The sequence below is a fragment of the Catharus ustulatus genome, chromosome 2 (assembly GCF_009819885.2).
Source record: "Catharus ustulatus isolate bCatUst1 chromosome 2, bCatUst1.pri.v2, whole genome shotgun sequence".
Lineage (NCBI taxonomy): Eukaryota > Metazoa > Chordata > Aves > Passeriformes > Turdidae > Catharus > Catharus ustulatus.
In genome coordinates, this window is record NC_046222.1 from 72,723,526 (window position 1) to 72,750,086 (window position 26,561).

Here is a 26,561-nt window from a genome sequence, read left to right on the forward strand (position 1 = left end):
AGGCCCATTAGTGAGGCTGCGAAGTGATAACCTTGGCTGAGCTGGATACAATAAAGGCTATGCTGCTGTAGTGTTAGAAAGATTAGCAGAACTACTGGTTTGCCTCAGCTGGGAATGGTGTGCATGGTGCAGGTTAAATTACAACTACCTTGGTGCTCTGGTATATAAATTTTTGTATAGGTGCTGAAGAGGTCTTGTACAGGTATCACCAGGGTTTTTTCTGGAAACTTGAGAGAGAAGCTGGAGATTCATGAGAGTGATGAAAATAATGTGCTGTGATGCTGGGAAGATGTTTAGTGCTCTTGCATTTTGTTGGACTGGAAATTTTCTTTGTGATGTTCCTGAAGCCTCTGATTTCAAACTAAGTAGATGGTAGTTTTTATAAACCTGGTGGCTTTTTTTTCTTCTTAAAACACGAAAAAAGGAGACCAAAATAAATTTTAAAAAATTAACTTCTGTTTCCTCAGGTAATAGAGCGTGAAGGGTCTTTGATTGACCCTAAGATTAGCTCAGTTGGTGAGAGCCCAGTGCTAATAATGCCAAGGTTTGGGTTCAGTCCCTCTATGGACTGTGCACTAAAGAGTTGGACTTGAAGATCCTTGTGGGTCCTGTCCATCACAGAATATATTCTGTGATAGATGATTACTTTACCAAAAGATATGCTGAGGTTGAATTCTTTGTCAAATTATAGAATTGATTTCAAGGCATCAGCTGGTCCTGGACTCTTGAGTGATGGGTTTGTGATCTCACACTACTTTTAAGAAGAGGTTGTGAGTATTATTTTCTAATTTTTCTAGTTGGATGTTTGTAAAATATGTCTGTGCAGCTCTACTGATTATTTTCCGCATGAGGACTTAAGTTTGAATTTTCCACGCGTATTTGTAGCACCCATGAGCTTCAGTATTTAACCTACCAACCTGTGAGGAGAATGCTTAAAAGGATGATACATATTTTGGTTTCATTTTAGATCTAAGTTTGACCAAAATCTGAACTTTTTGTTCTTCAGCACTCAGTTTGTCTGTGTGGAAGATACTCAGCTCCACACAGGTAGGGATGGGGAAGTTGCACTGCGATACAAATCATGTCCACCAGTCCTGAAAGATTTAGGGAGACAAACTTCTTTCCAGACAAATCCCTCTATACTGAATTAAGTCAGATTAAAAGAACTAATGTTTTTTCTCTGCCCATGCACTAAGTCCTCTGAGACAGGATGGGTAGAAAGTGACCTTCATCTGCCAGTTTTTCAAAACAAGACTGGGCAAATAACAGCCAGCGCAAATAAATGTTGGACAAGTTCTGCTGTCCCAGCTCCTCTTGCATTGGAGTATGAACTTTCTTCATTCTGCCAGTATGAGATTTGCTCTGTGGGTTGCATTGGACAGAATTTGATGTGTTTGCCTAATTACCTTCTGACCAGTGCAGCACTCTCCTGTGCATTTTCTTCACTGGTGCTTCTGAGAGGTGGGCACACCCTGTACCATGGTTATTGGTTTTATCTTCTCCACACTTACATTCCAACAATGAAATCAGATTTTTGTATTCCTGTCCAATGAAGTGGGAAGAAAGCTGATGTTCAGCCTCTCTCAGCCTTTCCCTCTAATGTCAATAATTAATTGCAGTGTTTCATTTGCTGAGCAGCAAACCTTGGGCTTGCTGCAGCCATGCTGGACAGTGAAATGTGGCAGTCTCCTCACTTTGCTACTGCACTGTCAGGCTGGCTCAGTGATTATTTACTGCCAGTCATGTTGCTGGCAGAAGTGATGTCTCTTTGGCAGCTAGCCCATAAGTGACTTATCACTTCTTTCCTTCTGTCCTGCTTCAGCAACACCTTCAGATTCAGACAAGGGTTGGGTCCCTTTTCTGTGTTCACTATGCTGAGGGCAACTCTTCCTCATTGACCTTTTAATTAAGTCAAGATGTAGGTTTTGTAAATCACTGGATTTAAATGCACAGAATTTTTGGATTTTCCTGATTTCCACTGGCTGTGTGGTCTTCCACCATTAAAAGGAAATTGTTTATTTTCAGCAAAATCCACTTCTGCTGTCAGAGACTTCCAGGGGGCATTTAGAGTAATTTAGAGTAAAGGAAGTACAAACATACACCTGTTTAAACTGAAAGTGGATTGATTTAGATAGGAGATGTTCTTTATTGTGAGGACAGTGATGCACAAGAACAGGTTGCCTATAGAAGTTGTGAATGCCCCATCCTTGGAAGTGTTCAAGGCCAGACTGGATGAATCCCTGAGCAACCTGATCCAGTGGGTATGATCCCTGTCTATGGCAGGGGGGTTGGAGCTAACTAATCTTTAAAGTCCCTTTCAACCCAAACCATTCCATGGTTCTATGAACTACTCAGCAGGAGAGCTGTTCATCCCTTGCTTCCCATCTCCAAGAAGAGCAGAAATATGGGAAACTGTATGAAGGGTAACTTCCTGGTTTTAGGTGGTACTGTGGTTAGTGTGTCGGTTTATGTGAGAGTGTGGTGTGAGAGTATATGCTGACTGCAGGAATTTGGATAGCACAGATCACAGCAGGAAGGGGATGGACCCGTTATAGTGAAAGGCAGCTTCCAATATCACTGCTTGCAGTGAAAATAACTTAAAAGATAATGATAAAATGCAATTTTTTTTCTTTCTAATATAAATTGTCCTGGCTCTTGTCAGGACAGAGTTAACTTTTGCAATAACTAGAAGAGGGCATGTCTATGACCTGGATGTTATGTGATACCACCTCCTTGCCTCTGCAGGGGAAGGGCACTCTCTTCAAGGGAGAAGGGGTTCCTTCAAACATGGAAAAAATGGTAGAGAAAGCCTTTCCGTGTAGTTTATTGTTGGGGGCTTTCTGTGTAAAAGTTTCTTTTTTGTATAACTTGGGAAATCAAGAAATTACAGTAATTTTATGATTACAAGCCGCACCATTTTGACTAAAAGTGCGGCTCATAATCAGGTGCGGCCTATATACGGACAAAGAACAAAAAGTTGCTGTTTTAGTTTGGAGGACAGGTGTCTGCTGAGAAAGGCAGGAACTTCTCTTTGAAATGGAGAATGTAAACCCCCTCCCTCCAAATTATTATAGTTTTGAAATCAAGGGGCTTTCAGGCAAAGATATGGGAATTAGGAGTAACAGTTCTTTACTAGGGAAATTAAAATAGAAATACAGTACTACAGAGAAACAAACTCCAAACCCTGACAAAGTCAGAGTACAACCTGACACACTGTCAGGCAGGGTGTTGGTAGCAGTCCCATTAAATGGTGGCTGCATCCTCCTGCAGTGACAGATGTGATTCAGTTGGAGCAGTGCTCCTGCAGAAGGTGCAGTTTCCCTCCGGAGGTCCAGTGGTGATGTGGAGAAATCCGGTTTTCCTCTGGAGTCCAGTGGAGAAAGGGGCTCCCTTAGTGTCCCAAAACCTCTGTTTTTATCTTGGTAAGAAATGTTGGGCTCTTCCCCCTGGCTGGAGCAGCTTCCAATGGGATGCAGTAATTTTATCAGTCCCACAGTGGGACTCAATGGGCCATTAGCAGAAAATGACTGGCTGGAGGAAGGATGGGTTGTGAAAAGATAAAGAACAATGCCCTGCCTGGTTTCAATGGATGGCCCATTAGCAGAATATATCTCATGGAGATAAGGATCACTGCCCCCACCCTCAACAGATGGTGATAGAATAGATACCTTTTATCACACTCTGTATTGTAACCCAAGACAATTGCCAACATCCAGATGTGCGGCTTATAATCAGGTGCGTCTTATAATTGTGAAATTACTGTACTAGAAATGGAAAGACAGGAAACGAAAAATGAAGATATTAAATGAAGTTTAAAAAACCAAGAAATTCTAAAATTAGGTGAACCCAGTGAAAATATTTGGTGCAATTCAATGCACTTCCTTTCCCTTCCATTCCGTTTCATTTGGTTCACTTCATTTCACAATTACATGGATTTTCTCACTGAGGATTGGCCAAGCTTGGTGCTGTGGCTCAGGTTCCCTTCCCTATGCATGCCCCTAATGTGAAAGTAGTTGTGGTCTTGCCATGATCCTTTTGGTATTTGTATTCCAGCCACAGTGTGCCTGAAGCTCTAGGCTCTCTTGCCCTCTCCAACCTAACTGGAAGATGAATGGCATCTTGTTGCTGGGGCTGATGATCCCATAGCCCATGGTGGTCCAAATTTGAAAGATGTAGGAGCAGCAATGTTGTGGCCCTGCCAGAATGGCCTTGGCATGCCTGTTCCAGCCCCAGTGTTCCTGGAGCTGTAGACTCTTCCATTCACTCAGCCCTGACTTAGCCGTCTCCCTAACCCTAACTCAGCCCTGACTCCAATGGCAGCTTGGCACTGTGGCAGAGATCCTCCTTACCATAGGTGGCACAGCTTAAAAAGTATGGATTGGCAATTTTGGCACCCTGCCCTGATGCCTTTGCACTGCCTTTTAGAGTGCCAGTGTTCCAGGAGCTGTAGGCTCTGCAGCTCTCTGAACCCTAAGGGCAGATTGACACTGCTGCTGAGATCCCCATCATCTAGATTCAGTAAGTGTAGATTTTCTCCCAAGTTTCATATTTAAACTCTCTGCTTGGCTTTGCATTCCTTGTGGCATTTAAGGCAATGCCTCAGGCCTTGCAGACACATATAATCATTAAAGAGTTAGAAATGCCTTTTAATTAATTTTTAATATATTTTAATTTAAAGGAGGAAAGGGGAGAATAAACACAGAGAGGCAGTACTGAAAAGGTGAAATCCTCATTCTACTTTTAGCTTCAGCTGTTGTTATGTTTTAGAATTTCAATTGACTCAACCTTTCTAAATCTGTTAAGAACTGGCTTTAATACTCAGCTTTTTCTTGCATAAGTGCTTCCAAGCTTAGAGTAGTCTTGCCCCTGTATGCTCTAGTCTGATCCATGGCTAAGAAATCCCAGCCCAGAGTGTCTCACAGAGTGTACTTATGGCCACTTATGGAAATAGTTAATATTAAAATAATTTTACAAGACTGCATTGATTAACACAAATTGATACTTTTCTTTTTACATAGCATCACCTCTCCTTTGCCTCTTCTTTACCCTCAAAAATCTTGTCAGCCAGCATGAGCCTTCCCTATTCAAGTTAGATTTGTTAAAACCATTCAATGAAAGGTCATTTTCTTTTCCATAAATGCCATTTAAATATATTTAGTGAATGAACTTAAAGGCTATTCTTTAAAACTGCAATCCTTAATCACCATTGTATGCTGAGAAATGGTCGTGGGGTTAATGAACAACTCAGTGTAATATTCAGTTAAGCGAACATACCAGCGTCTCTTTTGTTTGCTACCAGTCTAATTGAAGTTTTGTTTTCCTTTTAGATTGAATTAATGTAATCATCAGTTGTATTTTCTTTGCATACACTTAGAATACTAATAAAGGGAAAAGGGAGCAAACTAAGTCTTCTAAATTATATTCAAAATGCAAGTTGTAGTTCTTATGTGGTTGCTATAATACAAATAGATACCATGTGAGGCTGTCCAATTGTCACATAATTTTTTGTTAGTAATTCAAAGTGTTCTTTCTCTGCGTGTCTTAATTTGATTGCTTTTTCTGGGGAGTGAGGAAGTGGGGAGCTGCTATTTAGTAGGACCAGAATTAATTTCTTCCTTTTCTTGTTGGTTTCTGAGGCACATTAGTTTGGTGGCAGCTACTGACATGAGCAGGGTCTGCTGCTCCCTTTAAAGGTATTTGTGTGTTTTGCAGGTCTGAGGTTTATCTGCTTCGATCACTCACAGGATTGACTGGATTGCCACTCTTGGAACTGGGACAGAGCCCTTTCCAGGCAGGATACCTGAGGTTTTTGACCATGTTTGGCATCCACTAGAGGAAAAAGGGAACTTTTTAAGGCAAATTCCCTGTCCCTTGCTGAGTTAAGGACTGCGGCAATTCTCTTGATCTTTTCTGATATATTTCTGTGGCATGTTACATGAAACTGAGCTTCTGGCTGAATTTGGGTGTTAGATACCTACACCTAGATACCTAGCTCTTTTACACTTTGTTTCACTTTTTTTATCTAGTTGAGACCTACTTCTTGTAGTCAGTTTTGTCAGGGCTGCTCCTCCCTGTGGCAGTTTGCTGCCCTTTCTGTAATGCAGTTGTCTTGGGTTTTCTATGACCAGTCAGTCACAATTGCCCTTCACTACTTGAAGCCATCTGAATACCCCTCCAAAATATGTATAATAGTGCTCAGATTTAATCTGCTTTGTTTTCCAGATCATTAAATACCTTACACCAAAATAGTTTGAAAAGGAAATTCTGTGACATCCATGAGTAGCCTCTTATTACGGTTCTTCCAGTCCTTCACTGCATAACACAGAAAGTCAATATAAAATATTTTTTCAGATAGGATGGTAAGATGCAGTATTTAGAGTTTTACTAAAGCACAATACTGTATAAAGCCTCTACCCGCTTTCTAATGGTCACTTCTATCTGTGTACATCAGAGAGTTTTCAAAATGTACTAAAGTGGCAAATTACATTGCGCTATAAGCAGTGAAGTTTATATGTTCATAAATATACTCTTTTATATTTTTCCTGTGCCATATTAATGAAATGTCTAGGTTAAATAACCAACTTGCTTCCTGACATATTTAAAAGTGGAGGGCAGTGACTGTTTCTCAACTTTAGGGAATTATCCTAATAATTCAAGTTTAGTTATTTGCTCTATTAGAGATAATTGAAAATAAACATATATTAAAAATAAAATACCTGTTCTTATATTTAACAATTTGCTTATTAAATTGGGCAGTTAAAATAATGAAGACTTTTTTTAGTCAGTCTGTGAGGTTCATTCTTCAAATATTTTGTTATGGAAACAATTTAAATGCTATTTCCTAAAAAATACACACTTGCAAGATTGGTGCATGCACATCACAAAGAGAGAAACTGGGAGTTCAGTATTAGAAACATAAAAATGTTTCCTTTTTCCTGTTGTCCCAAACTAAAGGGAAGCAGCTTCTGCTTAAAAGGAGCCTACATTTTTGTGTTCTTCATACACAATTAGAGGATCTGCAATAAAAACTGATGGATGTGGATTTGTCCGAAAGGATCTGGTCTTTCATGAATTTCAACAGAGACAGATTTTGGAAGGACAGTTTGTGATTTTCCAAAAGCATCTTTAACAGTTTGACGTGAAACAGGAAATCAGCCCAAGTGTTACTGTTTTATGCTATTTTATGAGTAGCATATTAAGCCATCCATGAGTTTTTTGTCAAATTTTGAAATTTTATGTATGAATCCCTGCATTTCAATTTTTAACTTGCCTATTATTTGATGATGCATCTGATGTTCACTGAGATTCCTTGTATTTCTTTTGAAGAAACTGACCTACTCTTCCCTCTTAATCCTGTCAGCTGTTGTAAAAACAACTCTACCGGGCAATAGGATACTTTAAAAAAAATTTTCCTGGTTGACTTTCAGGCAAAGTAAACAACTGTGCCACCCAAGTTTATCACAGAGCATCTCACTAAGTCTTGTGGAGGAGTTGCACCTGTGGAAAGAACAGATTATTTCTTTACAATGTGTAACCACCGTGCAGATAACATGGATTTGTGCTCTCAGATGTTACCAGGCTTTCTTTTATCCTGCAGCAGTACTTGGGAAAAGATAACAATCATGCTTAGGTATGGACTCCTCTTGTAAATGGGAATAATTCATCCATGTCAAAAACTTCTTTGCTGTGAGGATGACAGAGAGAGAGAACAGATGGCCTGGAGAGGTTATGGAGTCTCCTTCTGTGGAAATTTTCAGACGCAATCTGGACACAATCCTGAGTAAGATAGTCTGTTGGTCCCTTCTTGAGAGGGGAGGTTGGGCTAGGCTGCTTGGATTTTCACTGGTCCTTTCCAGTCTTACCCATTCTGTGATTCAGTGAGCTGTCTGAAGTCTTTCTCAAAATACTCAGTGCATAAATGACTCAATAGTATTCTCTATGGAGTACTAGAGGCTAAACTCACATGACAGTCTCTGTGAAGGAGAAATGCATTACTTCAGTGAAATATTTAGTGACTAAAGAAAGAATGCTATAAAGCTGTCTCTAGACTAGATCTCCAGGTCAGTCTTTCTTCTGGCAGAAGTCTGACAGTTGTTTGGAAAGCCTGCTGCTGAGACACTCCAGCAATCAGATATCAGTGGGTTGCACTGTTGTGCACAGATTCAGGTGTGTTGTCCCTAGAAAATGGGAGGGATAGAATTTTTGTGGGTGTAGGAGGAAACCTCTCAGAGGGACCAGAATGGAGAAAACTCTAATTTCTTCATTACTAAAAAAGAAGAAGAAAAAACCTGCTAGTTTGTTTGTTGCCATATGCCTTTTTTTGACTAATCTATACACTAAACACAACTGCATTTTCACAGCCTTTCTCCACCTGCAGCGCAGGCCCACATGCAACTTTGCTGTGCAAATGCAGACATTCCTGGGTACGATACTACTGCCAACATCCCCTTGAAAAAGATGGTTAATTGTGACAAAGAAAAGCTCTGCAAGCTCACAGTTGTTTAGTTCAGCTAACCTCTGTCATATCCACTTGGTGCTGCCTGGTTCACTTCATGTGAAGGTGGGTTACAGCAATAACTTGGAGAAGCGTTTCCTCTAATGACTGATACCCTCCCAAACAGTTTACTGCTTACTCTTGAAGTAAATTCTCTACTCACAAAGCCATTATCTTATTAGTAAGTAAACCACATCTTGGCTGATCACTCTCTTGATATGATTTTGTAGTTTGTTGTGCAGAGTGATCCGAGTCTGATAATTGTTTTTGCTTTTCTATTTAAAGGTTTTATTTAAAGCTCATTGACATGCAGTTCTTTGTAGATCTTGCACCTAACAAAGTAATGACCATGACAACAAAAAAAAATTTAGAGTGTGAAAATACCTCACTGGATAGCCACAATAGAAAACATACTGTCTGAGGGAAAGAGAAGGAAAAACATATTTATAATTGCAAAAAAATTTTGTTGCTTATTTTGCTTTGGAAAAGTCTTGTTTTAGCTTTACCTCAAACCTGAGACATGCAAATCACTTCATGACATGTTCATAAAAGGAGTTCAATTAAAGAGATGGTGAAACTTTCATTTATGTTGTCCAAAATCTGTGAAAAGAATTCCCCTCTTTTCCTGCCTGAGGCAAAAAGAAAGGGAAAGAAAAAACAAATCAAGAGAGTTTTTATAAGGGTTGCAATTGCTGCTTGTGATGAAAATGTGTGCAATTCTGTCTAAAAATTTGGGCTACTCATGGCATTTGTTTAGGGTTCTCTAACTCTCATGGTGGAAATCATCTACATTATCCTACATCTTCCTCCATTTCCATTCCATTTGGTCAGCGTCTCCTTGTTGCCACCACTTCTGTCTGGATGTTAAGGACCATGACATGCAAAGGTCCTTTTTGGGATTGCTGAGGAAAGGTGTGCATGTGTGTGTGAAAGCAGGAGAGACAGCTTAAAGTCAGACCCAGGCCCAGGGATGTAGTCCTGAGAAAAAGATAGACAGAATTCCTCTGGGTGAAAAAAGAGAGCTGGTTCTGTAAGTAGAGAAATGCCACCTTTTTTTTTTTCTTTTTTTTTTTCAAAGGCTAACAAAAGTCCGTAAAAAAAGAGAACAAACCAAAACCAACAGAAAAGTGCTGTTTTTTTAAAAGCAAATTTCCAAAGTACTTTCAGTGAAACTTCAGATAGGGTCATTTTGGGTCTACACTGATGACAGAAAAATTCAGAGATGAATGCTGGAAGGGTTTGTCTCAGAGGTGTGATAGGAGGGAACCCACAGAGTGCTGCCAACCCCTGAATTTTCTTTATCCAACACAAGCACTGTGATCACAGAGCCACTGAGTATTAATGGTAGTTTCTGGATCATGCAATTTTTTAAAAGGTCATGACACTATTCTCACTAAGAAAGGAACAACTGCTGAAAAAACGAAGTTTCCCAAAATTGAGAATTGTTGTCTGATGAGCCAGGCTACTGCTTATTGCTGTCTGATTCCTGTTGTATCCAGAGAAACTGCCTTTTCTCTTCTTTACTAATACATAGCAAGGCAGTATAGTGATACTGGATGTTGACACTATTTTTTCCTTAGTGACTTTGACTCTACTTTAAATTTTACCTGCCAGCCTACAAAGACAATTATTTTTCTCTATTTCTCCTTTTTCTGTGTCTTTTACTGTTTGCTTTCTGATGTGTATGTATAATTTCTTTGTGAATCCATGGATGGGTAGGGTAGATGCATGGTCCTTGCCTTTTCCTATGAAAAAATCCAGAAAATCCTGAATGAGCTATGAGGATTTTCCTTTTCTGGGCAATGCTTAGCAGACAAAATACAGCAAACAGCATTTATGTTGGCACAATTTATTTTGACATGGGTCTTACTCTTTCTCTGTGATATCAGTGCACCATCAAACATAATTTTTTCTTCACAATGTGTACACAATGAATATTTTTACTGGGGGAAGTGTTCTACTTTCAATTCACACATCCTCCAGGCTCAGTGAAATAGTTGTTCCCCATTGACTCAGGAAATACCTTTGAAATCTGTTTTTTAATGCTTTCCTGTGAGTAACAATTTTCTGTGATTGCATTGTTTCTGTCTGTCAGGCTTTTGTTGGCCAACATCTGCTTAACATAGCAGAGATGTGGAAATCTCAAAACAGATACATTCCTGGGGATTCTGTGAAAATGCCCAGTGGATGGAAAGGGCCCAAATCAGAGATTGAACTGAAAGCTTTTGATAAATTGAGAAGGATTCAGGCTCAGCTGCCACATGCCTTGACTGACGTGTGTTAACTGTGTGGCTCTCAACCATCTCAGTCTCTTTTCGGAGATGTTGCAGTGTTTGTGGTGTAGCACTGGAAAGGTTTTGGGGGCAGAAGGGCAGCCAGCAGTGGGACCCTGCTGCTGCTTATGGAAACAGTAATTTTGCATAAGGCATAGAAATAGCTTCTCAGTGTATTGTAAATTCTTGTCACACTCTTAGTGCTTTATTGTTCGTTTGTTCAGGGATTTTTTTCCCTTGTTTTCCCCTGCCTTTTAACCCAGTTCTTGTTTAAACCTGAAGACATTGTTTCTCCCTTCTTCACCTTAAACAGTCTTGAAGCCAGATGAGATAATGTGGAAAACAAACTCCTTTCAAATAATCTGTGAAGGTGTGTCTGGAAAGTATCAGTGACTATAGCTGGCTAGTGTCACAGCACAGCCAATGTCAAGCAGAGAGGATAGCAACTGTATTCAATCATGGATGTGCATACTTGTTTAGACAGGTGTTCCAAATTTTGAGGTGACATTAACCTGTGTTATAAGTACCTATATAGATATGTATATAGATAGATGATCTATAGAGCTATAGATCTATAGATATATAGATAATGTTTGTTAGCAAAGTGGATGTACACCCTACCCAAAATGAACAGGGTCCAAAAGCAGGGGGGAAAAAGAGAGGAAAATACATACGGGGCTTTTTTTAATGCTCTGCCTCTAAATACTTCTTTTTATCTTCCTTGCTGAAGTAATGAGCAGGTGACTGGAATAAATGCTAGTAATCAATCCAAACACATTTTGGAAAGGATCTTGGACACACAGTTTAGTTCACTTTGCACTGAAAAAAAGCAATTGAGTATTTGGGACCCTCTTCAAACAGATGTTTGGTGCATGTGAACACCCTACCAAGCTCTAGATTCACATCCTAATGCACTAACACATGCCCACCTGTGTGTTACTTGTCTGTGCTCCCACTACAGTCCTAGGAAAGCTAACCAATACAGCCATTGGGACTGACTGAGAGGGATGGTTATGCATTTAATTCTATACCAAATAGTTGGGGCCCCAATTCTGTTGTTGCAGCATATATATCTTATACTGCTTTAACTGATTCTGGGAATCTGAGGCACCTGCATGGACCTTATAGATGTGAGATGACTGACCTGGGACAGCTGGATTGCATCTCTACATCTGCTCACTGAAGTGCTCTTCTGCTCCCCTTGGCTACACTGGTTAGATTTCCACTAACACCAAGTGTGGCCACTTCTGCGGGAATCTACATTGGAATATCTGAATCTGGAGCTGATTCCTAGATTCAAATCTCAGCACTCTAAGCCAAGGGCTTCATGAATTTACTCCATAGTCGTGTAAGCTTTTTTTATGACTACAGAAGTTCTCCAATTAGTAGGCCTCAAACTGTCTGGAGCTTCCTACTGCAAAGCCAACACTTCAAACAATACCTATGTAGCACTCAGATGTTTGTAGAAATGAAGTAATACAAAAATGCCCTGAAAGCCAGCGAGCTTCACATCAGAGCTTCACTCAGATGCTCTGCTGGTAGGAACCAAATTTTAGAGACATTAGATGGATCAGTTCTGCAACTAAAATAGTTTCCACTTACATACCACTTTGATGGTTTCCATGGATTTGAATCTGGTTAATTACCATTCCTCTGCCATACACTTCTGTTGTAGCTGGGTATACCTGTTCTCTGACATTAGCTCACTTATTTCCCTCTCATTTTTCTTACAACCATAGAATTTGCTTCCTGTTTTGATATCTGGAGATGCTCTACATAACATAGCTACCCTAAGCCATTTCAGCTAAGATTAAAAAGTTATAGCAAACTGTCAGAGTGAGTCTGAGGAGAATGAGCTTTTAGTGACAATCCTTAAAAACTCCCACAAGAGTATACAAGATTTACTTGTGAGGACATGAGATAGTACTAAAGTATTAATGCTGGATTTGAGATTTTAAAAATTTCTGCTGTTTTTCTTAATCATGAATAATGAAGTTGAGACCTGGGCAGCACTTAAATCGGATCTTTTTGTACATGCTATAAAATCCTATCACCAGCAAAGTCAATGGGCATCTTACCACTTATTTTTAAAGAAAACATGACAGCACCCTGCTGCCATGGCCTTTATGTATCATGTACTTCCTAGCAGGCTTTGTGTTTTCTAGTTCTTCATAAGGTACTTCTGGCATGAACTGCTTGTAACAGGGCCACCATCAAAGCAAACAGCTGCCTTACAAATAAATCAAAATACAGGGAGTCTCCAAGCCTTTGAGACCAAATACAAGCAGTAAAAGCCAGTGGCAGAAAGTTTATCTGGTGAGACATTTTAGGGACACATGTAAAGATTGATTTTTTCATTATTTTCTCCTTTTTCCTTTTATCTCTGGCATTTTTCTCTCTTGCATGGGGTAGAGGGAAAGAATAGCTGGCACATCTCTGCATGGGTAGCACAGGGAAGTTGATGTTCATTATTAAAATTATCAGACACTTTTGGAAAAGAACTGAAGTCTGGATGCCTCCATGCTTTGTTTGTTTGTTTATTTTATACTGCTGCTTGGTAGGTGAGATACTTAAATTGGCTTTACAATCCAAGCATTGAAATAAGTTACTTTCAGAGAAAAACCCCTTTAAGTAAGCTAGACAAAGGTCAAGAAGCCTAGTATCACTGTTTGCTTTTGAAAATGCAGACCTTACCCTTTAGAAAAAATGGTTGAAAAAATAACTTGTAAGACTGGAGACCAGTGGTCCTGACATGTGGGGAGCCTGGGGCTTCCATCCCTATCGCACCCAGTGTGACCAGTTAGAAAGCGAAGGCAAGAAGGGACGTGGTGTAATTTTTTCCCTTATCAACTGCTGCATGAAGCCTCTCCTCTCTCCTCCATAGGAGAGACAGAGATGCTGGGGATCCCAGGGCAATCTCAGGGCAGCTGCTCCCTCTGCAGGAAAAAGGCTGGAGGGATCCATCCTCAGGGCTGGGTGAGAAACCGTGCAGCGTGCCCCAAAACACGTGTGAATATGGGGGGGATATAACACATGTGATGAGTGACGATGACATGACTTAGAGATGTTTTACATGCAGGTTTTCCATGCAACCTCAGAATTTGCTGGAGGTGAGGTCTGAAGCCTCTGTGAACAGCAAGTCTGTCTGCAGAGGCAGCAAGCAGACAGCTGTATTCACAAAGAACCCTGATATGGATTATTAAGTGCTGCTCTGCTCTTTTCTGCTTAGCCCAACCACACAGGTCCCTGAAGTCTGCTGAATGGTATTTTATCTGTCCTGGGAAAGATTTTCTTGGAGCATTTCAAGGGTTGACAACTTTGGCTGTTAAGTCTGGGTGATCTGTGTTTTACTGAACTCAGGCATCGTGTCTAGCTGTTAATCTCTGAATGTGGTCTCATGCTTTCCTCCCCAGTCTACCAAAAATAATTCAGAGTTGGCCCAGTACAGCAATTCTAAATCAGTTGTTGGACATAAGCATGTTTCTCTTTGTTATAGAGATTGTCAGGGCAGAAGTCTGTGCTTTTTATATTGTCTATGTAATAATAATTAATGGGTATTTTATGGTCCATTTGATACTAAAATTATATTTAATATGGAATTTTAATTTTACAGCATGGAGCAGAAGCTCTGCATCTCCTCAGCTTTGTTAATAAACATTTTATGAACTTCTGAATGTATCTCTAGAGTAGATACTAAAAGTTCAAATGTATAAAAGGACCAGGTTTTTAAAGTTCCCTAAATACTTGTTTCTCTAATTTACTATTTAAGTACTAGACATACAACCTTCCATAAAAACCAACATAGAAATGGGTTTTGTCTATAGATTTGCTTCCAATCTTGTGATCTTGTCAGATATTAGGTTTTTTTCCATATGATATGCTGAATAGTAGCTGTTCTAGATTCAGTTCTGTTCTAGATTCTCCTATTGTTTGTGAAAGTAGACTAAATAAATGCAATCATGTTTTTCTGACCTTGAATGTATGAATCAGTTTTTAAAAAAATACCCCAAACCAGTACACACCATTGACTCCAAATGTTTGTCTATCAAGTTACTTTTACAAAAAGGATTATATGTCTCATCAGTTTCTGATTATGATGTACTGAATAATTATATACATATAAACTCACCGGTGACTATTCAGGAAGTAGTTTTGGGTTTTTTTGTGAAAAAAATAAGGGAGAAATTTAGCTGGATTATCTGATCTTAAGCAGGAAGGGAAGCTGAGAACTGATATTTGGACATTTTAGTTACAGTAATTTCACGACTATAAGCCACACTGAGTATAAGCTGCACTTTCGGGTGCCAGCAACTTTTTGTTCTTTGTCCATACATAAGCCACATCTGATTATAAGCCACACGTTACAATACAGAGTGTGATAAAAGGTATCTATTCTATCACCATCCGTTGAGGGTGGGGGCAGTGATCCTTATCTCAACGGCAGATATTCTGCTAATGGGCCATCCATTGAAACCAGGCAGGGCATTGTTCTTTATCTTTTCACAGCCCATCCTTCCTCCAGGGAGTCATTGTCTGCTAATGGCCCATTGAGTCCCACTGTGTGACTGATAAAATTACTGAATCCCATTGGGAGTTGCTCCAGCCAGGGGGAAGAGCCCAACATTTCTTACCAAGATAAAAACAGAGGTTTTGGGACACTAAGGGAGCCCCTTTCTCCACTGGATTCCAGAGGAAAACCGGATTCCTCCACATCACCACTGGACCTCTGGAGGGAAGCTTCACCTTCTACAGGAGCACTGCTTCAACTGAATCACATCTATCACTGCAGGAGGATGCAGTCACCATTTAATGGGACTGCTACCAACACCTTGCTTGACGGGGTGTCAGGTGTACTCTGACTTTGTCAGGGTTTGGAGTTTGGTTTTTTGTAGTACTATATTTCTATTTTAATTTCCCTAGAAAAGAACTGTTATTCCTAATTCCCATATCTTTGCCTGAAAACCCCTTGATTTCAAAACTATAATAATTTGGAGGGAGGGGGCATGCATTCTGCATTTTCAAAGAGAAGTTCCTGCCTTTCTCAGCAGACACCTGTCCTCCAAACTAAAACAGCAACATTTTGTTCTTTGTCTGTGTATAAGCCACACCTGATTATAAGCCGCACTTTGGGTTCGGATCAAAATTTTAGTCAAAATGTTGCGGCTTATAATTGTGAAATTACTGTACTCAGTTTAGGTTAGAAGGTGAAATTCCCTGTAGAGCCATGGGATGAGTTAACTCCAGAGAATAATTTGAACCACTGAGATGACATATACATTTGCCTCCCTCTTAAGATGCTTTCCAGATGCTTTTCTTCCTTCACTGATTGAGGAGTCTGGACTCTCCAGCTTAGCCTATAAAGTTAGATCGTATAATGTCAGGAGACATTTCTGAGGGACAGTGGACACTTTCAGTAATCACTCTACTCATGATTCACAAGGGTAAGCTGCTACTGCTCCTTCTCCCCCCCAAAAAAGGAGTACAAATACAATAAATTGTGTTTAAAAAGGTTTTAAAAGAATATGTATGTATATACTTATGCATACATGGAACTGCTTCTGCAGAAATATTAGACTGGAGGGAAAATGAATACTAGCATTTTTTATGTAACCCACAACATGTAATTCTTTTCATAAACTCTCCACACTCCAACTTACAATGAATATGGGAAAAATGCCTTTTCTTCTTGGAGAGATTTCTTTCAATATATACTTGAAGGAGATAAGAACTTAAGAAGCAACTTTTTTGTTGTAGTTAATTTCCCCCTCTGGTACAGAGCACTGAAGAAGGCCTCAAGTAATCCCAGCCATAACAAAGCCCAGCAGCTGAATGAGTGGTGGCATCGCTGCAAGAAATGTTTTAGTGTTAGGGCACTTGAAAATGGATGAAAAGCACAAAAGGATTTGCTCCATTTCTGAACATGCAGAGGGCACTGCATACAGTGGTGGGTTGGAACAGTTGTTTCTGCTTTTAGTTTTCCACTTCAAAGTACAGTAATTTCACGATTATAAGCCGTATCCGATTATAAGCCGCAGGTCTGGGTGTCGGCAACATTTAGGTTTTTGTCCATATATACCTGCACTGGATTATAAGCCGCACTTTTGTTCACAGCAAGGATCCCTGCGCAACTTTCACAAAGTTGCCAAGTAGTAACAGAATCGCGGGATCGTGGGGCTTACTGGCTCGGCTCGGGGCCGTGCAGGCTCAGCTCACTGCCGCCCCACTGCCGGGGCCAGGGAGCACCGCTGCTGCCCCGCTGCCAGGGCCAGGCGGGCTCCAGCTCAGCTCGGCTCAGGGCTACTGCGGGCTCGCACTTACGGGTTGGCAATATTCTGAACTTCATCCATATATTGGCAGTACCTGATTATAAGCTACACTTCTGGGTTCAGACCAAAATTTTATTCAAAATGGTGCAGCTTATAATTGTGAAATTACTGTACTCGTCACCAGCATTAAACACAACAATTTCAATTGCTGCTTTGGCTTCTAAGATCCTGGACATCTCCTTTGTCTCCTTCCCCATCTCTTTCTTGAGATTTCTCCTGTTGTGATCTTAGGTGCTAAGGTTTGAGATACAAATGTAATTTTACAAGTGTAAACTCTCAGCAAATGTACTGAGATTGCAGACCAGAGAAATCTGTGCACATTTCTTTACACGTGTTTTGAACCAGATAATAGCTAATCTCTTTAGGGTGACACGGAAGAAATTTCTGATTTTTAGTTGTTATTTACTACTATTTTGTCATTATCAATCAAATTATCCAGACTCATTAATAATCTTTTAATATTATTTGGGAATAGCCTACCCTCTTAAATCTTCATGTTTGGAGCAAGTTAATCCATATGGTATGTATGGTTTGTATTTAAACTCTGTATTGGTTTATCAGCAAAAGAAACCTTCTCTGGCAAAACTAGGAGTTACCATGAAGTTTTTAGAAGGATATTAGAAATTGACTTTTTGTTTGTTTGTCTTTACATAGACATATCCTAGAAAATTTTATAATTAATGAATAAGATACTAATTATTGCTAAACACACATGAGATTATATGCTGTAATGCTTAATGCACAGCTCCCTCAAATGTCTGCAAATGTTTTCATTGGTTTGAGAAGGGCTGAAATCAACATCTTGCCTCAGCAAGACTGAAGATATTAAACTGCTCTTTACTATCCAGGCTGTGGACAGCTGGTTTTCCTTACCCCCATTTTGCTCATTTTAGATATTAAGGTTACTTGTCTTTTTGATTAGTATGAGTTTTATTTTCAGGCCCTGTTTCTGAGGAAGCTTAGGCTGCCACAGTGCTAAGTTATTAGTTAATAACTTAAATATGCTATTAAAAACCACATTAAAACAAATACGTTATTTGCTTAAAAGCCATCTATTTCTGTAGACGTCTTAAAGCAAAGCTGACCATACACTTCCCTTTTTTTCCAAAGTCTAAACTCTGAAATAATTTTAAGAGAGTAAATCTGAGTTTAAAAGTTTTCTTTAAATCCATGTCATAACCCATCTTATCCCATTTTCATCAAATTTGATTTTTAATGACTTCTTGTTTAGGCACTGGCTGTCTATGGGTGAACTTTCTGATGGCTGATGGGGAATAATCTGCTTTACTGTTTCTTCTTGAAAATAGCTTTGCAGCAGAAACAGAGTATTTTTTTGTCTTCCTGCTTTTTCAGGCTGATTTTAAGTCAGTCTGTCTCTGTCTGGACATGTTTTTTGTCCAGCCTTAGTAACAGTGTGTTTAATTTTCCTCAAGCTTTTTGATTTATTTGTAGTGATGATGTTTAAACTGTGTCTAGGATGAGGGGGGACCTCCATACAAGGTCTGCAAAAGGAAACTAAGAAAAACAGTGAGTTTAAATCTAGACTGTGACTGTCTGTCACTTCTTTGGAATCTTTTCACATGCAAAAATAAATTTCAAATCACTACTCAGTGCAATACTCATGTTAATCCATGCTATTTGCATGGGTAGGGATGACATAAAAAGTCTAACAAGCAACTACCTATGCTCTGAATTTTTCTGCACAGAGCTGGACTCTGATCCTAGATTGGCCTGCAACAATTCATATCTGCCAAGCACTGTAACGTGCCAGGGATTCATTTCTGCTGGATACAGATGTGGGGGAATGGGTGGCACATAAACATGAAAACAGCTATCCTAATCCACCAGATCCTACTGAGTAAATATTGGCTTCTTATTACGGTAGATTTTAGGACATAAAGTGTATACTGGTACTTTGTTGAATATCAGCTGCAAAACTAATGTCATCCATATTCAGCATTCTGAATCTCCAATGGATTGCTTTCACCATGATAAATTGACCATAGTTGCACTAACCCTAAGAACCATTTAAGAACTTCTTCAGTATGCAAAATAACTCATGCTGGTGTTAGGTTTTTTTATGGTTTTGTTTTGTAAATTATTTGGATTGTTTGGATTGCTGATGTGTCCTTGGTTATTACTGAGAATTGAATACATAATGATTTAAACAGCTTTTGTAATGGATACATTTTAATATCTGGTTTGTAATTGATGCCGCTGACTATTCTGCATTAAGTAAAAACACAAAATGATGAGGAGGATCAGAGCTGAGAGCTGGAGGTGTGTGAGAAAGTGTTTTCACAGGATGCCAGACAACAGCCTAGTGTCAAAAATGTAGTATCCTGCTGTGTTGGCTTGTCTATTGTTTTGCTTAATATAAACATACGGGAGGTGTTTTCTCTTTGCTCTGCATGGGATCAAAAAGCAGGAGAGACTGGAAAAGCAAAATCGTCATTGTGCACGTTTTTGTTTTGCAGAGCTCCAAAGCTCTTTAAAAAAGCTGCTGTCAGAGTAGAGAAGAATCATTTGTTAAATATCTGTATTTAAATATCTGTCTCATCTGCCATCATAACTACTGCAAATATCAGTACTATGGCCTTGAAGTGACCAGGGAGCAAAGATTGAATGGTATTTTATGAAATTATTACTTTTCACGAAGCTGCCCCATGGCATAGGTTTTTTTTTTGAGGATGATGCACAACACCCAGAACAGCACTTCTCTAAATTAAAATAAGGCTACCAGCAGAATAGTTTCCTGACTTTTTACTGCAAAACCTAGATTGATAAAGTATATACTGCTTTTGTGTAGTTTTGCTTAGTATATAGCACTTGCATTTTTCAATTTGCTTATGGTTCATTAGTATGGCATTTAAACGAGTAGATTTAATGAATTGGGTGCTAAGGCCTGCGAGTTCATTGAGGAGTAACACTTTCACAGCACTTGCCATAAGATATGATGTACTAGTCTACATTAAACTGTGAGCAGGAAAGTGTTGAGAGATTTTGGGAAGTGTCAAAAGTTTTCTGCATTCGATTTTATGTCCACATTAATCCATTTGAAAGCTGTCTTCTTCTACCCATCTTAAAGTAGGGAAATATTATGAAGTTTCATGCAATTTCAAAACCATTGCTGAAAAAGAGCTTTATTTCATTTTCTTCCAGTGTTTGCATTGCAAAATACCACTGTCTCTTGAGAGGAAAAAAAAAAGAGTACAAGTACCCAGTTACGTATTCTTCTCCACTGAGCCTTTTGATCTCCTCTGCCTTTGCCATTTTCAAAGTGCTCCAAGAGGCACACTTGAGACTGGGATCTCAGCTCTTTTTGCATTTAAAACAACTTTTCTCCATTTAAGTAATTTAGTATGTATAGACATAGCAGAACAGAGTTTAGTCCTTTGTGTATCTGTTTCTTTTTGGGTTTTTCTGTTAAACTGAGAGCTGACATGATGAGTGTCTAAGTTGCCTCACTAAGGAAAAAAAGGAAGTGAATTGAAGTCAGGGGATTGAAATGAATGACAGGTGAGCGAGAAAAGTCAGAAATAGCAGTTTAAGTGAGTGACAGGGGAAGATTAAAAGATATCACTGAAGGCAACTGCCAACAACCCATAGATTCTTGTACACAAGATGGTGCAGAATAAAGGAATTTTGGAGTAGAAATCAATTCAGACAAGGTGAGAGTGAAAGGGGATCTGCTATAGTATTTCAGTATTTTTTGTCATTACAAAAAATAACATTTTAATTAATTAGTTACAAATTAACACTTCAATACTCGATGGGGAGAAGGGAAGGTTCCGGGAATGGAAGGTTCCGGGAAGGTTCTGGGAAGGTTCCGGGAAGGTTCCGGGAAGGGAAGGTTCCGGGAAGGGAAGGTTCCGGGAAGGTTCCGGGAAGGTTCCGGGAAGGTTCCGGGAAGGGAAGGTTCCGGGAAGGTTCCGGGAAGGTTCCGGGAAGGTTCCGGGAAGGGAAGGTTCCGGGAAGGTTCCGGGAAGGTTCCGGGAAGGTTCCGGGAAGGGAAGGTTCCAGGAAGGTTCCGGGAAGGTTCCGGGAAGGGAAGGGAAGGGAAGGGAAGGGAAGGGAAGGGAAGGGAAGGGAAGGTTCCGGGAAGGTTCCGGGAAGGTTCCGGGAAGGGAAGGGAAGGGAAGGGAAGGGAAGGTTCCGGGAAGGGAAGGGAAGGTTCCGGGAAGGGAAGGGAAGGTTCCGGGAAGGCAAGGGAAGGTTCCGGGAAGGTTCCGGGAAGGTTCCGGGAAGGGAAGGTTCCGGGAAGGGAAGGGAAGGTTCCGGGAAGGGAAGGTTCCGGGAAGGTTCCGGGAAGGTTCCGGGAAGGTTCCGGGAAGGTTCCGGGAAGGGAAGGGAAGGGAAGGGAAGGGAAGGGAAGGGAAGGGAAGGGAAGGGAAGGGAAGGGAAGGTTCCGGGAAGGGAAGGGAAGGGATGGTTCCGGGAAGGTTCCGGGAAGGGAAGGTTCCGGGAAGGTTCCGGGAAGGTTCCGGGAAGGGAAGGGAAGGGAAGGGAAGGGAAGGGAAGGGAAGGGAAGGGAAGGGAAGGTTCCGGGAAGGGAAGGGAAGGTTCCGGGAAGGTTCCGGGAAGGGAAGGGAAGGGAAGGTTCTGGGAAGAGAAGGGAAGGTTCCGGGAATGGAAGGTTCCGGGAAGGTTCTGGGAAGGTTCCGGGAAGGGAAGGTTCCGGGAAGGGAAGGTTCCGGGAAGGGAAGGTTCCGGGAAGGTTCCGGGAAGGTTCCGGGAAGGTTCTGGGAAGGTTCCGGGAAGGGAAGGTTCCGGGAAGGGAAGGTTCCGGGAAGGGAAGGTTCCGGGAAGGTTCCGGGAAGGTTCCGGGAAGGTTCCGGGAAGGGAAGGGAAGGGAAGGGAAGGGAAGGTTCCGGGAAGGGAAGGGAAGGGAAGGTTCCGGGAAGGTTCCGGGAAGGTTCCGGGAAGGGAAGGGAAGGTTCCGGGAAGGGAAGGGAAGGGAAGGGAAGGTTCCGGGAAGGGAAGGGAAGGTTCCGGGAAGGGAAGGGAAGGGAAGGGAAGGGAAGGTTCAGGGAAGGGAAGGGAAGGGAAGGGAAGGTTCAGGGAAGGGAAGGGAAGGTTCAGGGAAGGGAAGGGAAGGTTCAGGGAAGGGAAGGGAAGGTTCCGGGAAGGGAAGGGAAGGGAAGGGAAGGGAAGGGAAGGGAAGGGAAGGGAAGGGAAGGGAAGGGAAGGGAAGGGAAGGGAAGGGAAGGCAAGGGAAGGTTCCGGGAAGGCAAGGGAAGGTTCCGGGAAGGGAAGGTTCCGGGAAGGGAAGGGAAGGTTCCGGGAAGGGAAGGTTCCGGGAAGGGAAGGTTCCGGGAAGGTTCCGGGAAGGTTCCGGGAAGGTTCCGGGAAGGGAAGGGAAGGGAAGGGAAGGGAAGGGAAGGTTCCGGGAAGGGAAGGTTCCGGGAAGGTTCCGGGAAGGGAAGGTTCCGGGAAGGGAAGGTTCCGGGAAGGGAAGGTTCCGGGAAGGGAAGGGAAGGGAAGGGAAGGTTCCGGGAAGGGAAGGGAAGGGAAGGGAAGGGAAGGGAAGGGAAGGGAAGGTTCCGGGAAGGGAAGGTTCCGGGAAGGGAAGGGAAGAAGGAGGAGGAGAGAAGAGGAGAGGAGAGGAGAGGAGAGGAGAGGAGAGGAGAGGAGAGGAGAGGAGAGGAGAGGAGAGGAGAGGAGAGGAGAGGAGAGGAGAGGAGAGGAGAGGAGAGGAGAGGAGAGGAGAGGAGAGGAGAGGAGAGGAGAGGAGAGGAGAGGAGAGGAGAATAGGCTTCTCTCTGACAAACAAGAATAGTGAGAAGGAAAGAAGGCAAGGTCTTTACAAAAGAAAGGAGAGTTGAAAGAGTTAAATGTTTATTGACAATAAAATGGAATTGTAGTTTGTATCATTTGCGGTGGCAGTATTAGGTGTAGTTCAGAGGCAGAGGCCTTGGGGGCCTCTGAGGCCTCTGGGGGACTCAGAGTTGATTTCTGATTATCTTCAGTGGTTCAGTGAGCAGAATTCATAAAGCCTCCTTCTTCCTCTGTTTTCATTGAGCAGTCTGAGCATTTCATAAATCCAAATGTAAGATTATATATGTACTTTATATATATACTTCTAGTAATAGACTTGGGAAGGCAACATGTTCCACTGATGCAAGTGTAAGAATTGCTGAAAAAGGATGCAAACCATGAAAAGGTGACAGATTTGAGGGACATCCCGATCCTTCAGCACTACTCCTTCCTTCCTTTCTGCCTAGGCCTGTCAGCACACTCTAGTTAGAAACTGAATTAACACTTTTTGGAAGTTGTTGACAGAAGGTGGAGATGATGGGATACTTACTGACACATTCACATAGGCAATTTTCTCAACACACATCTGGGCACAACCTGTGGAGAACCCACACTGGAGCAGGCTAATCCTGAAGGACTGCTGCTCATGGACAGAATCCATGTCTGTGCAGTTTTTAAAGGACTGGACCAAGTGGAAGGGACTCCGTGCTGGAGTAGGGGAAAAGGGTGAGGAGGAAGGAGCAGCCGAGAGGAGATGTTATGGACTGACCACAAGCCTCATCCTCCTTCCTCCTACACTGTTTGGAATGATACTGGAATGAATAAAGTTTAACCTGGGAAAAGAGGGGAGCAAGGGGAAGGTGCTGTTTTAATTTTGTCTCTGTTTCTCACCACCCAGCTCTATATTAATTGGCAAAGAATGGAATTAATCTTCCCCAAGTATTTTTCGCTCATGATGGTATTTGATAAGTGACCTTCCTGTCTTTATCTCAACACATGGGCTTTTCTATCTCATTTTCTTCTCCATGCTGTTGGGGAGGAGGGGTGGGAGAGCAGTTGGTTGTGTGCCTGGCAGCTGGCTGAGATCAACCCACTACAACTATGTTGTCCGCAAATGTTGTGAGCCAAGAGAAGACACAGGGTCATATCCTCACCTGACGAGGCTTGGCAGATGTTGCTGGATTTCAAGAGTGATTCTGCTGACAGAGATCCCAACCTGTGATTTTTAAGTCTCACACATTGTGCAAACAGTGATACTCAGTTGTTTGGAACAAGCTGCATGTAAAAATACTCAGGAGATGCAAGTTTGGGGTGTTTTGGTAGTTTTTTTATCTTGAAGAAGTAGAGATGTAGTGGAATGCTAGACCTATTTTTGTTCACAGCCAATCTCAGCTATTCCCTGTGGCCTCTCCCCGGTGGTTATTAAATTGCCTAACTGTTCTTCTGACTAAAAACTAATACCATTCTGGAATTTGCTCTTTTATGTTTGAGCTCAGAATCAACATAGTAGGATACTACTTTTCAAAATGAAGTGCAAACACAAAAGCGAGGACCAGTAATTTTTTATTGTTCAGCAAGAATATCTCTGCCTCCCACCTGCCTTCTTTCAGCTTCTCTATGTGTTCTTTTCCCCTGGAGATTCATGACACCATAAATAGTAACCTTTTGTTAGTTGGCATTGTAATTTTGTTATTGCTAGATTTCTTAATTGCTGGGTGTCTATACATGTTGGACAAGTTAATGAGTGGTTTTTTTCCAACAGGGACCTCTGTAAATTTGAAAGGAGACATATAGTATAAAGGGGAGTGGAAAACAGGCCAGTCAAATGCAGAGTGCATGCTAGCTATCACTCAGCCATTTTAGAAGATGGCTGGAGAAAAGAGCAGCAGTATTAACTAAAAATTGCCCCCACCTTCTCTGCAATCACTGACCTCATGTGTTAACTTTTAAGAGCTGTGCAGGCTCAGGGATGAATTTGCAACAGCAGCAATTGGATTTTGAATGGGGAAAGCTGCATTTCTTAGTTCACCTCTGGAAGTTGTACCACCAAGTTCACTTCCTCTGCACACACATGAGAAGGTAGTGTGAAATCCAGGTTCACCTAAAATATAACTTCAGTCACCAATTAACTTCTGCAATTTCTGATCATTGCCTTTCTGATCTTCTTTGGTGTGCTCAGCCAAGTGTTATGACAACATTAACTTTGATAAGTGAAGACCTGATGCTTTTTTTGATACTGAGGAGATTAAAAAGGTTCACAGCAGGATTAAAATCAGAGGTGGAACATGGTACGGCAATGATAAGAGATATCCAGATCTTAACTATGTCCTCAGCTTAATGAGAATCACAGAAATGCCTTCAGGAGACAACATGGTCAGAGTAATGGAAATGGATCTGGTCTATTGAACAGAGCACAATGTAAGTGCTTTTAGCTTTTGAGGGCTTTATATTTCCCCAACAGCATTTTAATATTCCCAAGTGTTAAGGCTCTGTCTTAGCTGTATGGATGTTACCCCCAAACTATTTGTTTTACAGTCAAGAAAAACTGAAAAATGTAACTGGATCCTACTAAAACATGAGTTGAGGTAGGTTTGACTTAGCCACTTTGTATGTTAAGAAACTAAACCAGAGGAAATGTTTTCAACTCATTGGAATGAGAGTTTCTTAATTTGTGGTTGCAGCCTAATGATGGTAGGGGTTGTAAATATTACAGTGTTACTTATTTCTGGAGTAACCCAGTGGGATCACTGACCGAATAATGAACTTTTAAATTATGGAAATACATTTTGAAAAGTATAATGAATGCAAATCTATGTAAATTAGAGTGAAAGTTTAGCTCAAGATGTAAGAATTCCTTTACAACCTTTTGGTTAATTGATTGGATTATCCTCTCAATTACACTGCAGATACTCACGTTTCCCTTCAGTAACTTAAAGCAGGTGTTTGTCTCTGATGTGGATGGACACAGACCTTGAGTCCCTGGATTTGCTAATCAATCTAAGCCCCAACTCTAATTTACCATGCTAAAGCAAAACCAAATCCACCAGAGATAACTCTAGCTAATGTTCAGACTTTTTTGTTGTTGTTTTTGCTGAAGAGATGAAAGAGCTCCATGAATTTCTTTTATGAACAATAGGAGATTGTTTCAATAAATGCAAGTTCTGAGTAATCGAACTCAATCAGGGCCTCTTTATAATAGACTTTTCTTATAAACATACAATTTACATAGAGCGCACTCAAAAATTATTACAGTAATTTCACGACTATAAGGCGCACCCTTTTGACTAAAATTTTCCCTGGAACCCGGAAGTGCGCCTTATAGTCCGGTGTGCCTTATCTGATGGACAAAGTTCAAAAAAATTGCCTACCCGGAAGTGCGAGCTGCGAGCCACGGGGGGAGCCGGCAGGGCCATGGCTGCCAGGTGGAGGTGGGGCGGAGCAGGGGCGGGCACGCCCTGGCCCTGTGGAGGCGGAGCCGCCCCTCCAGAGGCACGCCCGGGCCTCGTGGAGGCAGAGCCGCCCCTCCACAGGCACCCTCCAGCCCCGTGGAGGCGGAGCCGCCCCTCCACAGGCACCCACCGGCCCCGTGGAGGCAGAGCCGTCCCTCCACAGGCACACCCTGGCCCCGTGCAGGCGGAGCCGTCCCTCCACAGGCACCCCCTGGCCCCGTGGAGGCGGCACGGCCCCTCCACAGGCACCCTCCAGCCCCGT